The 17,315-nt window shown below is 48.5% G+C and overlaps 1 protein-coding gene across 5 annotated transcripts in view; it reads left to right on the forward strand.

The window, feature by feature from the left end:
- The window catches only part of Tpst (tyrosylprotein sulfotransferase), a 498,993-nt gene that overhangs the window by 212,597 nt on the left and 269,081 nt on the right, over positions 1–17,315 (forward strand). For all 5 annotated transcript variants that reach the window (XM_070533909.1, XM_070533910.1, XM_065452600.2 and 2 more), the window contains exon 3: positions 17,062–17,110. The gene's annotated coding sequence lies outside the window, so the exon portion shown is untranslated. The remainder of the gene's footprint in view (positions 1–17,061; positions 17,111–17,315) is intronic.

Here is a 17,315-nt window from a genome sequence, read left to right on the forward strand (position 1 = left end):
GTACGTATTCGGTAAAGAGATAGCGGCTGTAAACGATTGTGTGCTTTCAGTTTGCCCAAGATTATTATTTAGACTGGAAGAAACTTCTCTTGTTTCGAAAGTACTTACAGAAATGTCCGGGAGAGCTCACGCGTGGTGTTTTCAGTGAGCGCTGACAGCAAAACCTATGAGGAGCGCGCCACGTGATCCCTCATACTACGCCAGCGAGGCGCTTCCGATAGAGGGCGACTCCGTAACTCCTCGCCGCCAATACGTTGGGTGTCTCGCGCGCGACGGAAGACGGCGCGCTTCCTCCCGGCTCTCCTCCCTTTCGCGCGGGCGAGATTGAGCCGCGATCGTCGGCTCCCCTCGCATTCTGCGACGGTGCTATTGTCCCTGGACTTTATACGGAGCATCACGGCGAAGGCTGATGTACACCTGGAATAAAAAGAAACATCACAGCGCACTGGCCGGAGTGTTGTGCAAAAGCGTCTCCTTGAAGGGTAATCGTGACTGGATGCCCTTTAATGCTGCATGCGTTTCAGAAACTTCGTCAACATTTTTTTCAGGGCCCCTTTAAACTTCGACTCGTTGATTCATGCACTAGCGATGGTACAAGTTCCTTCGAGCAGTTTTCGACGAGTTGCACATTAGAACGTGCCTATTGAAGTTCCGAGGTACAACATAGTAGCAACCATTGCAAACGAAAGAAAGAAAGAAAGAAAGAAAGAAAGAAAGAAAGAAAGAAAGAAAGAAAGAAAGAAAGAAAGAAAGAAAGAAAGAAAGAAAGAAATATGGCGTGCTTGCATCTGTGTTTCAAGAGTCGTGTATACAGGACTCCATCTCTGTGTTTTGGAATCATGTTGACGCTGTCTTGCCAGCACACTCGGCTTTCTCCGGATATTTTATAGCGAAAGCAGCTGTTTAGAAAATCAGGGCCGGCTGTCCATGTATTCGGCTTACCACTAGACAAAAAAAAATGCTGTTTCGTTTGTCCCGTTCGCGTCTCTTCAGATGGAAGTTTCTCCTTGTGTAATATCTTGCCGTTATGTCTTAATTTTTGTGCGTGTGTTACTCTAGTAGATTCGTCCCTCTGCTTTTTGACGTCTTCAGTGGTGGAGCGAAGAGCAAAAGGAGAGAGAGAGAGAGAGAGAGAGAGAGAGAGCGAGCGAGCGAAGGATTGCAGGGAGGCATGCAGCGCAAGGGCGTTGACGCCGCTCCATCGATGCGCGAAAAGCCACGAAGCTACGCGCTATATGGCGATTTCGGAGGGTGCGCGTATACCCGCAGCCGCTTCGAAATAATGAGCTGTGGGCTGGATTAAAAAAAAGAACAAAAGAAAAGAGGAGAAAAATGAATGATTGCGTGTATAACGAAAGCCCCGACGGTATAACGCTGGAAAAAAATTTTCCCCCATTAACGGAAATAAACAAAAAGTATAATGACTTCTCTTGTTCCTAGTGCGGTAACTAAAAGTTCTGTAGTCGAAACTTACGTTTTCTTATTAACGTTAAGAAAGACGGGAAAAAAAAGAAACGAGGTTAGCACTGGCTTCCTCTTTTTTCTTCTTTCTTTTCGGCCGTCGAGCTGCAAGTTTGGCCAGACAGCAGTATAGGGAGGATATCCCCAGGGATTGCCGTTATTAATCTCTGAGCCCAACTCAGCGCCAATGTTCGAGACAGCAAGGAAAGAGAGGCGCGGGGGGGGTGGGGGAGGGGTCGACGGAAGAGACCGAATAAGAGACCAAGGATTTATGTACGTAGATACTGCTTGTAATTATCTTCCGTTGCTTTTCTTTCTTTTGTTTATTTCTTTTTCTATGTTTTCGGTTCGAACGTTTCGGGCGAGTTCTATAACATAAGTGTGGCTCCTTGCCGAAGGTGCCAGCATCCTTTTGATGAACGAATTATTTACCGTTGTCGCGACTAAGTGCATCCCGATTCACGGCGTTCTCTTCGAGCGCGACGATTGCCCTCTTTGTCGCTACCATTCGTGGCAATTTATTTCAGCGTGCATGTATTCGTCACGGGCAATCTTTACAGTTTTTTTTTTAGTTCCGGACGTTATACGTGTCGCAACACGTAGGGGAAAAAAGAACCGGTCTATATATTTGTCAGCACAATGCGTTGGCGGGCTATAGTTGGTGCGAATCCATAATTACTTTGTTTAGCACAAAACAACGGACGAGGTCAGCACCATGTGCCCGAAACGGAGCCGCATTCGTGGATGCAACGCGTATAGCTTGGATTCTTTTCTGCGTTGCCTGTGCGTATCTTTTGACGAGCTTAGATGAACATTGGTGTCACATATTTACTTCCTGTTTCGCCGTTATTTATTTATTTATTTAGTTTATCGTCTAATAGCAGCGCAATGGCTACGAGAGTCGCTCGGTGGAGGGCTCCGAATTTTGACCATGTCGGCTTCCCAATTTAACAGGTGCACAGTGCTCTCATTGCTCGGTACGCGAGCGTTTTTGCATCGCGTCCTTATGGCTGTGCGGTCATCGTGAATGAATGAATGAATGAATGAATGAATGAATGAATGAATGAATGAATGAATGAATGAATTGGGGAATCACGCGCTCCCTTAAGTTTTCTGCAAAGGAGAACGTGTCGTCTCTCGGACACTATTGTTTTTACTGGAACGATAGACAGTATAGGCGCATAAGAACTGGATGCGAGCAGCCATATGGGCCCAGAATGCAGAATGAGTGCACCGACAGACAGGCAGCTTGCGCTCGTTTAGCAGACGATCGTCGCGTTTTCTACAACTCGCTTTTGTATCAACCGCGGCTGTAGATATACGCGAGAGTGTAAAACCGCAACACGTGCATTAATTTCTTTTTCTTTTTTGTTTGCGTTACGCCCGCCATAGGGAGCTCTATCATGTCCGTGAACGTATATCAACCTTCGCGGAATGCCGGAGCAACAAGAGACGTTAACGTAAGCAGCCTATAGTTTGTAGCCTAGAGTCTAACCAGAGAGCACGCAGCCCTTTTATTTCAGTAACCAATCACATTCTACTCGGCTGCTTGTATAATGGGTCCGCAGCGGCATAATAGTTAGCATGCAGCCTTTTAAAGGTATTTTTTCGACGAAACATCCACGTAAGCGCAAAAACTTGTCTAACATGTTGTAGTTGGACTAAGCGTCACAAGGTGTCGCTATATACCAGCGTTGTTATGTTGTCTTCGCCGTCTCCAGTGAGACGGTATATTCCGTAAAGGGCGACGCGTTTACGGAGAAGCTAAAGCTCTCGTTCCCTGTAATATTCAAAGACGTTGCCGCTCTTATATAGCTGCCTCGCGTACCCTCTGGGTCACACGCGATTTTGTGTCACATTAATGCACATCGTGCGTATGGCAAAGCTGTCGCCAACGACGTGACGCTACGCGTTTAAGTTGCCCGTAGCCTCGATCGCCCAGATGTGTCGCTGCCAGCACGGATGCATATTTCGGCGAGCGCATCGTGGCGCGTAGGGCAGTCCTCTCGCATATGTTACAAAAACTAGAGAGAGAGAGAGAGAGAGAGAGAGAGAGAGAGAGAGAGAGACCATAAGATTCTCGCAGTTAAAGTACACGGGCGCATCCCGAAATCTTGCCTGTCGGCGGAGCTCTTGGTGGCGGTGTTCCCTTGGTGTAGTTCTCTGTTGCGACGTACGACAAAACGGCGCGGAATGATTCAAGAAATGGCTTCAGCGTCTGCGCTTTATGGCTCGGGCCTCCATGGGGAAGGCGTAGTTTCTGTAATAGAGCGGGCGTATGCGGATGAAAACATGAGGAGGAAAAAAAAAAAAGAAGACAGGCTTCTTTCATTTACTGCACGCGGGAGACATTCCCCCCCCTCCCCCCCCTGCTTTCGACTACAGATTCCTCCCTCTTCTCACTTCTTTTTTTTTCAGTTTTTTTTCTCTGCCGCGCACACGGCTGAGTACAGGGAGCGAAATGTCTAAACGTACTATATGTATTTCAACCTCTGCAAAAAAATATGACGGTGCCTGTGCGCCCCAGAAAACTGGTCTCCGGAGACCGTGAAACTTGACATTTCTTGCGGAGGCATAGACCGTGATGTATGTGTGTACAATGTTATGTGTGTGCGTGCTGGCGAGCTTTCTCCCTTTTCTTCATAATGTGCGAAGGCGGGTTGTATTACCGCCGCTCTGTCTTCGTCGTTATTATTTTTTCTTCCCCCTTTCTCGCTTTGTTCACGTCGCGCGGGAAGCCCTTTATCATATTTATCCCGCTTGCGTGGTTTGGAAAGTCGCCATTCATCACTTGGTGGTATACGTATAAGAAACTATCGAAGATATAGTATAACCCGCGGTAGAGCTGCCTTACGCTGCACTCGTCTTGGAGGCGTCGACGGTGTCTTTAATTCTCGCTTCATATTTTCAATCGTCGTGTTCACAGGCTACGGTACGTTCTTGCTTAGTTTTAGACAGTCTGAGGAGAAAAAAAAGAAAACGCCACCGATGGATATAATGGAAAGTGAAAGGGTTCGTTTCATGGTTGCCGTCGGTGCTGAATACATCTTGAATTTTCGATTGCGAAAAGCGTGGCGGCGCTGGGAATAGTTGTGTTTATTGTTTGAAGCCGTTTTTTTTCTTGATTTATTCGCTGAATTATGGAAAAGTTTGAGCCCGAGGTGATCTCTCTAGGGTTTGGAGGCTGTGGTCGATGCTTCGACTGTAGAAAGGAGGGGTGTGGAGAGGAGGCGTGGTGGTGTGGAGAGGGTGCGTGCGGTCATCGGCAGCAGAATGGAGGCGCCCGCGGAGCCGCGTGTTACTTGGGGCCGTTTCAGCCCGGCCATGCACTACTGTACGCGACAGAAAGGAGAGAGAAGACAGCTTCCAAACGCTTTCTGAATGCGGGCCGTAGAGCGACCGGCAGATCTGCTAACAGTGACGCAATATAAGTGAGGATGCTTTAGCAAAAAGGCGAACAATAAAAGTTCGCTTACTTTTACCATCACAGCCTCTTCTGACGGTAAGAGCGGCTTAACTAGCGCTTATCTTGGGAAAAGACAATTCACTTATAAATCCTAATAATAGATCCTTTAAGAGGCTGTTCGTATTAAGTACCTATTAACCACCGAAGAAGAAGCCGGTGGGACTACGAAACGCCGGGTTCTAAGAATAAATATTTTCGGTTGGAGTTTCTTTATTGTTCAGTTCACTTGTTCCCTATACCAGGCTTGTCTCTGTCAAATGTTTATCTTTAAGTGTGACGTAGGCTGTATATATACAGTCAGTGCTGCGCGGATCGTCTTTGCTCCGTCAGACGGAAGAGCGGACAGCTCGTAACAGACAGACAGACAGACAAAGAACTTTTATTTTGGTCCTGAGAAGACGATGAGTGTCCCCGTTACGGGGCAGCGTCTGCGGGCCGCACCCACGACGGAGCCGGGAGGTTGAGACTCTCGGCGATATCGCGGGCTCTCTGGACAGCCCTGAGTTGCTCTTCCTTGGCGGAGCTGGTGACGAGCCGGAGCCAGTCTTCCTCCGAAGATGGAGACCCTGAGCCCCCGCACAAGTCGGGGCACTGCCAGAGCATGTGCTTAAGAGTGCATCTGGGATGTCCACAGCGCGGACAGCCCGGGTTGATGCCACCTAGGAACTTTGAGCAAATAAATGGAGACGGATACGTCTCCGTCTGCAGCATCCGCAGGGTGATTGCCTGTGGTCTGTTTAGGTGTGGGTGTGGAAGTGGAAACTTCCGACGCCCTAGCTTCCAATCATTTTGTTTCGGTGGCTACAGCTCGTAAGGTTCTGCCCCCTAGTGAGAAATTTAGATTTCAGCCGACCGCCATCATCCGTACAACCGCCCCACTCAAGCAAGCAGGCTCTCCAGTGTCACGAAGGTGAAGGCGCTTTCTTTTTATCTGAGGCGGAGGGCATTTTGCGGACGAGTTGGACTCTCCGCACACTCCAGCGGGTGCGGCTCCCGCTGGCGCTGAGACCCCGAGCCGTCGCGTGGCGAACAGTGCGGAGCCTCGTATACGCGGCAGCAAGCGCTTGTCGGCCGCAGCAACAGCTCCGTTATCCAGAGCGCGACCGCGCCCATTCGACGGCGGCGGACGGCGGTGCTCCGCTGGCCGTCTCCATCAACCGCGGCCGATCAGGGATCCCACTTTCCCTCCTCCTCCTCCTCCTCCTCCTCCTCCTCCTCCTGCGGCCGCTTGCTGCGATCACGCCTCCTTTGTGCCACTGCCCGTTATTCTTTCGCTGGTGTGCCTATATAGTCCGTCATGTACAGACCCCAGCAAAGCCCTGAGGAGCACAGATGGAGTGCTTCCCCCCCCCCCTTTTTTTTTCTTCCTTTGTAGCACGGGCGTGCGGGCTCACGTCAAGTGCTACAGCCCCACGTGTGTCGATTCCACCAATGCCGTGCATGGTGACGTTTTCACGCCGCACGTCTGTGCTAGAAGAAAGTGTTTCTTTTTTCTTGCACTTTTTCCTTACTTTTTCTGTTGCCGTGACCTTTGTAGACCTTTTGCTGACCGAGGGTATACTGCATGCACACCCTACCACGCATGACTCTGTAGGCCGCGATAATGTAACCATTCTAGCTGTTCTGATTTCTCTTCTGTGTCGCCTCGAGTAGCACTCTGCCTGCCTTTGTTTGTTTGTCTTGTGCCTAAAGTGAAGCGGCGCCTACGTTATCGACAGGATCGGCTGCTTGTGAACTGTTTATGATGAGAGAAGGATAGAATCGAGCGAAAGCATTCATGAGAATATACGGTGTAAAAGCTGGGGTTGGACGTGTCAAAAGGGGTAGCTGGCCCGTGCCGTCGTTCGACTCATCCACCCCAAGGACGTTGTTGAAGAGAACAATATGTACCCATCGAGTACGAGGAGTACTGGGCTTATTTACGATATCTAATGAGGAGTGGAGAACGTCACGTCTCATCAGTCTAGCATGACTGAATTGAAGCACACCGAGGAGCCCAAAACGTGCGCTTAAACCCGCTCTGTCTTCCCTAGATCCCTGGGGCCACGCAAATCTGCCGTCCTACCTTCGTCCATTGGGGGCGTCCAAAGTTGTCGAAGGACCCGCGTTGAGGGCGAGTATTCACAAAACCACTCCCGTAACTTTGTTCACTGAACAAACAGGAAGAAGGGGAGCTTCGTACACGGGTATTGTCACGCTTGACTCAAGCTGGCGCGTCCTGGTTGCTGAGATGACCCAGCAGTTGGCTGGAGCGTCCATCAAACGACCGTGACGGTTGCCGGAGAGTCCTTGAGGAAACGCCGTAGAACTTCCCTGTTCCAAGAGCTTTTTGCTCCCATTGGTCCGTGACGGCGACGGTGGACCAAAAAACAACAATCGATCGGCCAATCGTGTCTCGCCTTGCTGGCGCCGCAGATCTGTCTGTTGGGGCGGAATCGTTAGCTTCACGAAGCGATTCGTCACAGTGGGCCAGGATAGAAGTGAGGCGTGCAGACAGGACACAAGAGTAGAGAAGTGGACAACACGAACGCCGTGTTGTCTACTCTTCTCTACTCTAGTGTCCTTTCTGCACGCCTCACTTCTATTTTGCATAATGAATCCTTACCAACTAGCTCAGCTTTCTGTCGTTCTAAGTGGGGCAGGAGACGCTTGAAGGTCACTACACCCGCTGGCCGACCGTAACAACGGGCCATCGTCTCTGTCTTATGTATACAATCTGGTTCGGGACTTGCAAAACTTTCGCTTTTAAGCGCTCATTGCCTTGGGCCGCCCAGCTTCGCCTATATATGATATTTGTAGCTTCGCGATTGGCTGAATTTTTCTTTTTCTTGCGAACAATTCACGCGTAAGACCTTTTTGCGAATACGGGCCCTGATCTTCCGCAGCAGATGGTTGCGCCAAGCTAATGCCCCGACTCATAGATTTTGCGATGAAGGCTAAAAAAGACGCCTGCTAGGACAGATCTTTACGGGTTCATCTGACAGACGTAACAAATGTTGTTCCTGCATTTTGAGTAGAGCAAATATCTTAATTGGAGGCAAAGATTGGCTTCTTTAATTACCTTGTGGCTGATTTCGCTAGTGCAAGGCTCAATGTGTCCCTTATTTCCCTAGACTGCGCGTTAATTAGGCGTGCGCATTCGTAATAAACAATGACATAACTACATATACATATATTTGCGCTGGCTGCGACCGTTGCAGTATCTCAGAGGGTGTCACCGAACAACGGATGTCACAGGTTTGAGGCAACGCTTCGACAAGGAACTTGTCTTCTTATTTTCGACTCGTCTTGGCCCCGTGGAAGGCCACTGCACTTTGTCGAAAGATTGTCTGAATTCCTTGTTCGATAATTGTCGATCGCTTCGAAACTTCGTCTCCATTGTGAACTTCTGTCTTGCTCGGGTAGTGCGAGAGGCGTTACTCGAAACCGTTTTAATTAAGCGCGTTACCTCTTCACATACCTATTAACATTGTATGCGGCCAACCGATTTTGTCTATCACGGAGCCATCGACGTTTACAAATCGATATCCCATCGGGGACGCCCGGTGAAGCAGGAATTCTCAGCTGCGCGTATTGTACTGCATCTGTCGTGACTTTGATTCTGCGATATAGCTATTTTGTTTTTGTTTTCCTTCGACGTGTATGCCAACACGGGGTATATAGCATTGCGCTGTACAAGATGATCACAGTGTAGGAACGGAAAAACGCTGGCGGCGTCCGAACGGGCCAGCGATGTCCAATAAGGGGAGTAGACGTGGAACGGTGCAGTGCACCTCGCACATTTCGTTGTTTCCGGTTCCTTCGGCTCTCTGCTCCCTCCGTTGGCGGGACCGTGTCACGTACGACGTTTCCTCCCATCAGTTCCGAAGTAGTGACGTTGTGCGGCGTGTTCCGAGTTCCAGCCACTGTTGCCATGGGCCTTGTCTATATTGTTTAACAGCTGGCAGGGCTTATGGGGACAGCGTAAGCCTTCAGAAAAGCCGATGCTGTCTCGCATCAGAGCCTGGCCGCATAAGCGTCACGGCAGCTCACTGGATGTAGCGTTCTGCTGCTGAGCGCGAAGTCATGGGTCCGAATCCAGAAATAACAAAAATTAAGAGAGAAAACAAGAAAATAAAATAAAGTCAAGAAGCACAACCCGTCCATCGTTAGGGAGCTTTGTGGGCCTGGACTGCAGACTTTGAGCATGCCCAATTGCTTGCCATATTTTCTACATCTTCCTTCTATCGTCATCGTCACCCATCATGCACCTCTTTCTTCCCTCTTTCTTTCCCACTTCCCCTTCCCCCAATGCCGAGTAGCTGGCTAGAGGAATATACCTCAGGCCGACCTCTCGGCGTTTCGTGTCATTAAACTTCTTTCTCTCTCTCTTGTGGGCACGTCGTATCGAACATCTGGCGGCCGAAATCAATCTGGAGCCCTCGACATTATACGCCGCCTTTCATAGCACCTGTCTTGCTTTGTAACTGTTAAACTCCGTTAAACCTCGGGCGCCCCGTGTAATGGAGATACGGATTGACGGCGTCGGTAAATGTATAGCGCATAGCTCCGTAATTACGGGTGGAAGCGAGCAAAAAAAAAAAATACCAGGACTAGCACGGCAGGACAAGTGCAGCCCTGTGATGCGTATTTTTCTCCTGTGTTGCCTTTCTACAATTGTGCCGGCTACATTTTACGTTGCCAAAGAACACATAGAAACGCGTAATTTCTTTTTGTGAGGTGCACTTTCCCTGTACAAACAAAAAACGCCTATATCGGCGTTTTCCCCCCTTCTTTCTTAACGTTCTCGACCGTTCTTAGAAAAGCGCGCGGCGTGCTCCTCTGACAACAGTGCATCTTCAAATAAGGACAACTCGATCGGCGCGTGGAGTTCAACAAAAGACGGTCAAAATAAGCGCGGACCAGAGCTGCACAGATAAGTAGGTATATATAGGACTACGCTCGCCGCGACGAATAATGGATGACCCTCGTTGTGGGAGCCCGACAAGCGTGGCGCGTATAACAAAACCCCGCGCCCCAGTTTGACGAATTATTAGTAGTTTCTGACGGGGGACCCGGAAAAGCTTTCTTCTTCATTTCTTTCTTTTTTTGGTGGCGCTGCCACTTGTCCCATCAACGCGATCAGTCGTTGTTGTTTGTGTTCTTTTGTTGTTGTTGTTATTGTTATCGTAGTTATTGTCTGCCTCACTTTGAACTGCACTTTGACGTGTACGGCGACCTGACGGTGTTGCTAACGCGGGAGCGCCTCCAAGAGAAATAAATACCTTTGCTCCACAAGGCTTGTCATCGCAGCGCCATTGTTCGTGAAGCGCTGTTTTTTCGTTACGATTTGAAAGACTTTCTTTCTTTTTGTCGCTTTTTTTCGTTTTAGTTTGGGGCTAGGTTTATGTGCCCTGCGAATTATTGAGTACAGTTCATTTAATAGAACTACGCGAAAAAAAAAAAAAGTGCCAGAGGCTCACGGTCCAAAAAGATTGAGCGGTCGCCCCATGGTATTACTTGCTGTTGGCGCTGGATTTACTGAAGAGTATTCTCTTGAATGTAAATTGCTTGCCTTGTGAGAGGAGTGTGGTGCACGCACAATGACGCTTGCCTTTCTGATGTCTTGAAAGGACATCTGTTTATTTTTCTGGCAGCTGGCTTAAATGTAATATTTGCCTTAGTTGAAAAGGAAACGACAAAGGAAAGAAAATAAATACCTGATAAAGAAATACAAATGCAATTCAGAAACTAATTAATGTTTTCCGTATGCCTATGCGAATCCTTTTTTTCCTCGTTTGCACTGAGAAGCAATGCCGGGAAGTATGCACGCAGCGAGCGTAAGCTCATTAAAGGGGCTTTCTGTGTTTCGTCTAGGGTCGGATTAGCTTGGCTCTGCCATTATTCAGTGAAAAAGCCAATACGGCTCCGGCTTACGGTGAGCTTCTTTTTTTTTTTAACGTTGCTGAAGTTTTCAACTTGTTCACATCGTATGTTCCCTGCTTTGTCTCGATCGTCGGTTCTCTGCGTTTTACAGATAAAGCATCTCTGCTCATGTATTTTCTTCGTTTTTTACCCCTTCAAACATTCACGACCGAGCAAAATCCTCGCTTTGACGTTTGGTTAGCGAATCTAAAGGCTCAGAGGTTAAAAATAGGCAGAGGCGCACATTTGGCTGATGCTAGTACAGATTTTTTGTTAATGAGATTGTGTGTATGCTAGTGACTTTATTGAGCACGGATGGGCGTTGTACGGTACTAGCTGTGGACAGCTATTCACATTATAACGGGCTGCGCGTTTGCCTTTGCCCTTAAACGTTACTATAGTAGACGTACCCTCCCCTCTTCTCCTTCGTATATGAAAATCGGCCACGTTGAATCCTTCGTGCTCTAAATTACTGTGGGACTTATTTCTTTTCTTGAGTATAAATCGGAAATACAGAAAACAAGATGCTACGTATCATGCTGTGTGTCACACGTACGCTTTGTCTCATAGAAAATCATGCGCAAACATGTGTATTGTGTTTATAACGGACCATTATGACACATAGCGAATCACGTACAACAAAATCAGTACTGTGTAACGCATATTAAAGACCAAGCACTTAAAGCATCTTTACGACAAAGACGAATCAACTGTAACAGGTGTTACTTTGGATTAACGAATTTCTGAACGCCTTCTTCGGCATCTTTTCCGTTGTAATTGATGATTTTGTCGGCACTCTTTTGCGAAAGTTTGCGAAGAAAGCTAAATTACTGGGAAGGCCGGGAAGCGTAGGGGCCCGTGCGTTGTGTGTGTAGGCCTGGCTGGCAGAAGAGAAACTAACGACGCTTGTAAGAAGAAAAGAAAAGAAAAAAAAGGAAAAAAAAGAAACCGTGTAGGATTTACGAAGAAGACAAATAGAATGGGCGAAACAGTAGCTGCCGTGCGACCGGGGTACCGTGAAGCCCTAGCAAAAAGAAAATAAAGCGGGAGTCTTTCCTTCTTCTTTTTTTCTTTTATGCGCACTTGAGCTGTGCGCCTTCTTTTGGCTGTCTTATCCCAACAGCTATATACTGTTTGTTTTCGTTGCGTTGTCAGCGCCACCCGCCCGCTCTTGAGCGGGGGCGTCTCGTTCCACGCACCAAAATTGGCTGCCCTTCGCTTTGTTTCCTCAACTTCCTTGGCGCCCTCGTCGTGCGCAACAAATTGGGAACACGTTTAAAGCACGAAAGCATAAGCAAAACAAATACGGTATAGTGGAAATTAAAATGAAAAGACCCAAAGAAAGCTGTAAGTGTTTCCGCATGTTTAGGTCGCGCGGGGAGATGAGCGTGGAAAGGCGCGCGCGCGCAGTCTGCAGCTTTTTTGCGGAGCTGCCTGCCTTGTTTGGCGCGGTATGGTGCGCCTCACACGTGTACGTATAAAGAAGTGACGCCCTTGTATTGTGTGCATTTCTTGCACCAAAGGTCCGCCTAATTAGGAGCTCCGTCTTGTTTCGGGTATTCCCGGTAGCGCTCGCGCGAACTTTATTCGTCCGGAGAAGTTTTGGGGCGGGATCTTGTATAGCTCCAGCAAAATCTGGTCGAGTTGCCGAGAATATATATATATATATATATACTTGCGACAACTGCCTGCGGAAATGCGGCAGGAGGAAAATGGGGTCGAACACGCAATCCGCTCTGACAATCGCTGCCGATTCCCCCCCCCCCCCCCCCAAAAAAAAAGAAAGAATAAGAAGAAAGATCGAGCGCGTTCCGCCGCTTTATACCGTGGTCGTAGTAGGCGTTATAAATCCTCAGAGACCGGCTGGCGTTTCCGGAACTAGACTGATGTGTGACCGTATAGGGGTCCGCACACACTGTACATAGTTTGTGACAGCACCGAATCGGGTCGTTGTAGGAAACGAAAGAGCACTGCCGCTTGTGAGGCCTCGCGCGCCCACAGCTTGTTGCAGCCACGATGGGCGCGACTTCCTTTGTTTTCGAGAGTAAGTTTCGCACGAATAAGCCGTAGATACAGAAGTGTGCACGAAGCTGAACTCGCATGTCGGTTCTCGCGCGACGTTTCCCGTGCGAAAATTTATTTGCGTGAATATACAAGCTTGTTTAAAAAAAAAAGAAACTTTCGCACGATGTTTTCCTGGTGCGTTTCGTATGCCGAGGAGCATGTTTTACCGAAGTATAAAAGTGGCAGTACAAATAACTTCGTTATTGGAATGCTGTCTCAGCTCAAGTGTGCCAAAGCTTAGGTAAGTTCTGTTTGTGACTAGACGTCGCCACGACAATCTTCTTTGCGATGATCGTTACCAAGAGTAGATAGTGGCAGGCGCCTCAGCCAGCGGCCTGTGATGAAACCTTTGCATACGTGTAAGAGAAGTTTTGTGAATTAGGGACCAGACTTCCCGTAAGCCGATGGTCGCCAAGCCATTGCCTCGAGTCCCGTTGGCAGTTTGCAAAAAAAGGTTCCTGTCCCTTCCCCATTGTCAGAGCCGTCGTGCTATACACAAATCTTAAGTTGTGGATCCCTATCCCATCGCTGCCAAACATTTGTTGGCCGTGGCGCATCGGGTCTTTCGAAAGGCATGCACAAGCAAGAGTATGCGTTGCCATGCGAAGAGGGGCTTGCCGATGAAGTGATTGGAAAAAAAAATACGGGAAGAAAGAGTTTGTTTTATATATCTATACAAATGTCGCCCGTGAACGTCGTGTCTGGTGGAAAAGGGCGCTTTTCTGCGGTCCAGGAAAGTTCGTATTTTAGGCGCCCTATAAAGAAGGGGACTATGACGGCGAAGCTCAAGTGCCTAATCGGATGCAAGACACGGAAGCGCGCTGTAGTGAAATCCGCGAAAAAAAAAATGAAAGGGCGCGTTCTGCTGGGCAAGGGAATAAAAGTGAATAATATGGAGACTTAAAAGGGGAGCAGCTGCGAGGGCGTGCCCACGCTAGCCTGCAGCGATGCCCAGCGTCTTCCAGGCGGGCGTGGTGCGGACTGCCCGGCGGGACAGGCGGGGAGATTTAATGAGCGCGCATTCCATGCTCCGGGGTTAGGAATGCGCCGGAGCACGGTATGGCGCCGCGCGCTCTGCGAGGCAGCAAAACTGGAAGAGAGGGAATGGCGCGGGGGAGGGTGGGAGATGAACGGGGACGTACAGGAGAAAGGGATAAGGCGATGCCGCGGGGAATGAGGCCCGTAAGGAGCGGAGGGCGTGGCGAAAAAAAAAGAACCGTGCTCGTTATCCAAGTAAAATGAATCGGGAGTGGTGACAGATGAATGGGACTGGTCAGCCGCCACGAGTATACATTGCACTCCCTGCTCTTGACCAGATTCGTGATTTCGTCGAAACTGCGGCACGCACCCATCCGTGGACGATCGGGCTTCCGTGCGATAACGATCTTCGTCCTCTTTTCTTTTTCCAAACAATTTTTCTTTTTCGTTGTCCCTTCGAAATTTCATCTCACGAGATGCTAGGAGTTGTCTTATTCTCTTCCCGTGTCATAATGGCTGCCTTCGTCTTCGTGGACGTGATCACAGTTTCTCTGCTCATAAAGTTCTATAACAAGACCCGCACAAAGGAAACACGATCACGCACGCAGCAACTGCTTCATTCAGCTTCAGAATTCAATATACATTTGTGTCCACAAAGACCAAGAAAAGGAAAAAAAAAGAAATTGTCAGTTTTGCCCTAGGGGCGAAGCACTGACCGCGACAGCCAAGCTTGGCGGTACTCTTGAACATCTCGAACTAACTCCTGACTATACGCGAGTACGACTAACAGGGACGCGATGTACGCGCGTGCGCCATCATTTGTGGCACCCTGAAAAGCTTTGAGTCGCCATGTGGGGCCTGTAATGAGATCGCACAGGCGCCGCAACGCTGCCCGCGAGAAGCCGCGCCAGTAAAATTATATAACTTTCAGGTTTTAGCACTAATATTTTTTCCACCTTTAAGAATTAGCAGTCTGAGAAGAGTTCAGATACAAGGCATGCGCTGCGAATGTTGCGTTTTGTGAATTTTGTCTGCGCTCTGCAGTTGTCGAAAATTCTGAGGAATAAGTTAGTCGGGAACGCAAGGCTTGGTATGACCAACTTTAGTGATTGAATAGTAAAGCAATATCACCCGAAAATATCTAAAAAAAAATGAAAATATCTACAAAGATTGCACAGCTTTACGTTAGTTATCAAAAGCAGAAAATTACCTATCAAGAAAAGGGTCAGTCAAGGAGACACAATATCTCCAATGCTGTTCCCTGCGTGCTTACAAGAAGTATTCAAGTTAAAAGACTGGGAAGGCTCAGGGGTGAGGATCAACTGCGAATATCGCAGCAACCTTCGGTTTACGCATGACATTGTTCAGTTCTGTTCAGCAACACTGGAGATGAATTACGACAAATGATTGATGACGTTAACCGAGAAAGTGCAAGGGTGGGGTTGAAGATCGATATGCCGTAGACAAAGGTAATATTCAATAGCCTGGCAAGGGAACAAGTATTCATAATCGTCAATCACCCTCGAGAGTCTGTGGGGTACGTTTATCTTGGTCAATTACTCACAGGGGACCCTGATCATCTGAAGGAATTTACAGAAGAAGGACGAATTTGGAGGACGCTTAAGCGTTACGTTTAAGATTGAAACGTGATATCATTCAAGATTCCCGACTGCTTCTCACACTTCCCGGCAACTGGAGCATATGTAACCGTAAATGTTTACCGGGAAACGCTGGCCGCGAACGCTATGCACGAAGGCGGGCTTTGTGGTAGAAACGCGGCCTTTTGCATGGCCCACGATGCGTTGGAGGCGAGCGCCAGCTGGAGGTATTGCAAGGAACCGGGCGCGCCGATCCATGGCCCCCGAGACAGCCACGCGCTGGCGTACGCGAATGGCGGACGCCGCGGCCGGTTTGTGACTTGTAGAAGCGCTGGAAAAGGTGTTTCTTTGAGTTTTCGCGAAACAGAATTATGTTTTTTTGTATAGTCAAATTACAATCCGAGAGCTATGATGCCTGTAGGTTGTATGTATGTCGTAGTTTACGATTTTCCCACATATTTAGCTTGAGAAATTCAATTAGTTCAGTAAGTTTGTTGCATCACGTGGATGAGCTGGGTATGGGTCCATCGATAATCTTTCTTGTAGAAAAGACGTCTGGCGCCGGACGCCGCCGCTGAATATTCTGCGACACGGGCTCTTTAACGCTGTCGCGTTAAAGTGCGTTGAAATGCGTTAATGTGCATATGGCAGGCATTACCGAATGCTGACTAGGAGCTTACCACTGTCGTTGAATAGAAAAGTGTACGATCGCTGCATTATACCGGTGCTAACATGTGGAGCAGAAAAGAAACTTGGAGGTTAACAAAGAAGCTCGAGAACAAGTTAAGGACCGGGCTAAGAGCGATGGAATGGAAAATGTTAGGTGTTAACATTTAGAGACAGGAAGGAGCAGTGTGGATCAGAGAATAAGCCTGTACAACCGATATTCTAGTTGACATTTGAAGTAAAAAATGGAGCTGGGCAGGTCATGTAAAGTCAGGGAACGCCGCCTGATTTTCCTGAAAAACTCCCTGATGTCGGGTGCATATATGCGCTTGTAACCGGGATCCTCATCCAAGATTCCCGTTACTAATGCGTATGAGCCCACGGGCCGCGTTAATTTATTGAAGTGCCTATAGAGCGGCCTTAGGACGTTATTGTAGGGGACATTATTGTCACATCGTTGTAACTCGCAGAGATTTTCGTTTGTAAGAGGCGTTTGCAATATGCAGACCGCCTTTGTTATGATAACATGTTGAACGTCATGCCAGGCTACCATCTACTCTTACGACCAGAGTTACGTAACGTAAGAGCTTCCCTCATGAATATGTGCCCAGTTTCGTAAAGAAGCCGTGGTTTCTCCACAACGCAGCGTCCTGCAGCGGATCCGGCGGTGCCATTCTCCTGGCGAGTTGGCGCAGCGGTGCCCTGCAGACTTTGCACTCTCCTTTAATTAGTTTTGCGGCGGTGACAAAGGAGTGGATTTTCAAGTATGCACGGCGCATTGCGAGGCCATTTAGTTTTTTTTTTCGGTGTTCCGCGCCGCTGTGTGCGTCTTGTATAGCTTGTTACATCCGTGTGATGTAAAAGAAAATTATTTCGTAACATCGTTTTCACTGTATTTCTTTTTTCTTTTTTTTTTCGTTGCAGTGCAACGTCGATCCGGTGAGCCACCTCTGCCTGCAGAGTCTGGGACGAGGTAAGCTGCCTTCCGGGTGTTTGTCTTTCTTTGTGTAACAGTTTGCGAAACTCTCGACATTCTCTGACGCCTCTTTCGTATACGTCTGCTCGCGAGACGAGTTCCATTTCGCGGTCTTGCTCAACCGACGAAGTCGCGCGGAAGGTTCCGTTTGAAAGCCGAGCTCCCGGTCTCGCGCATTTTACGGTTTCCGATGTAGCGAACG

Source organism: Dermacentor albipictus, chromosome 2, assembly GCF_038994185.2.
Source record: "Dermacentor albipictus isolate Rhodes 1998 colony chromosome 2, USDA_Dalb.pri_finalv2, whole genome shotgun sequence".
NCBI lineage: Eukaryota > Metazoa > Arthropoda > Arachnida > Ixodida > Ixodidae > Dermacentor > Dermacentor albipictus.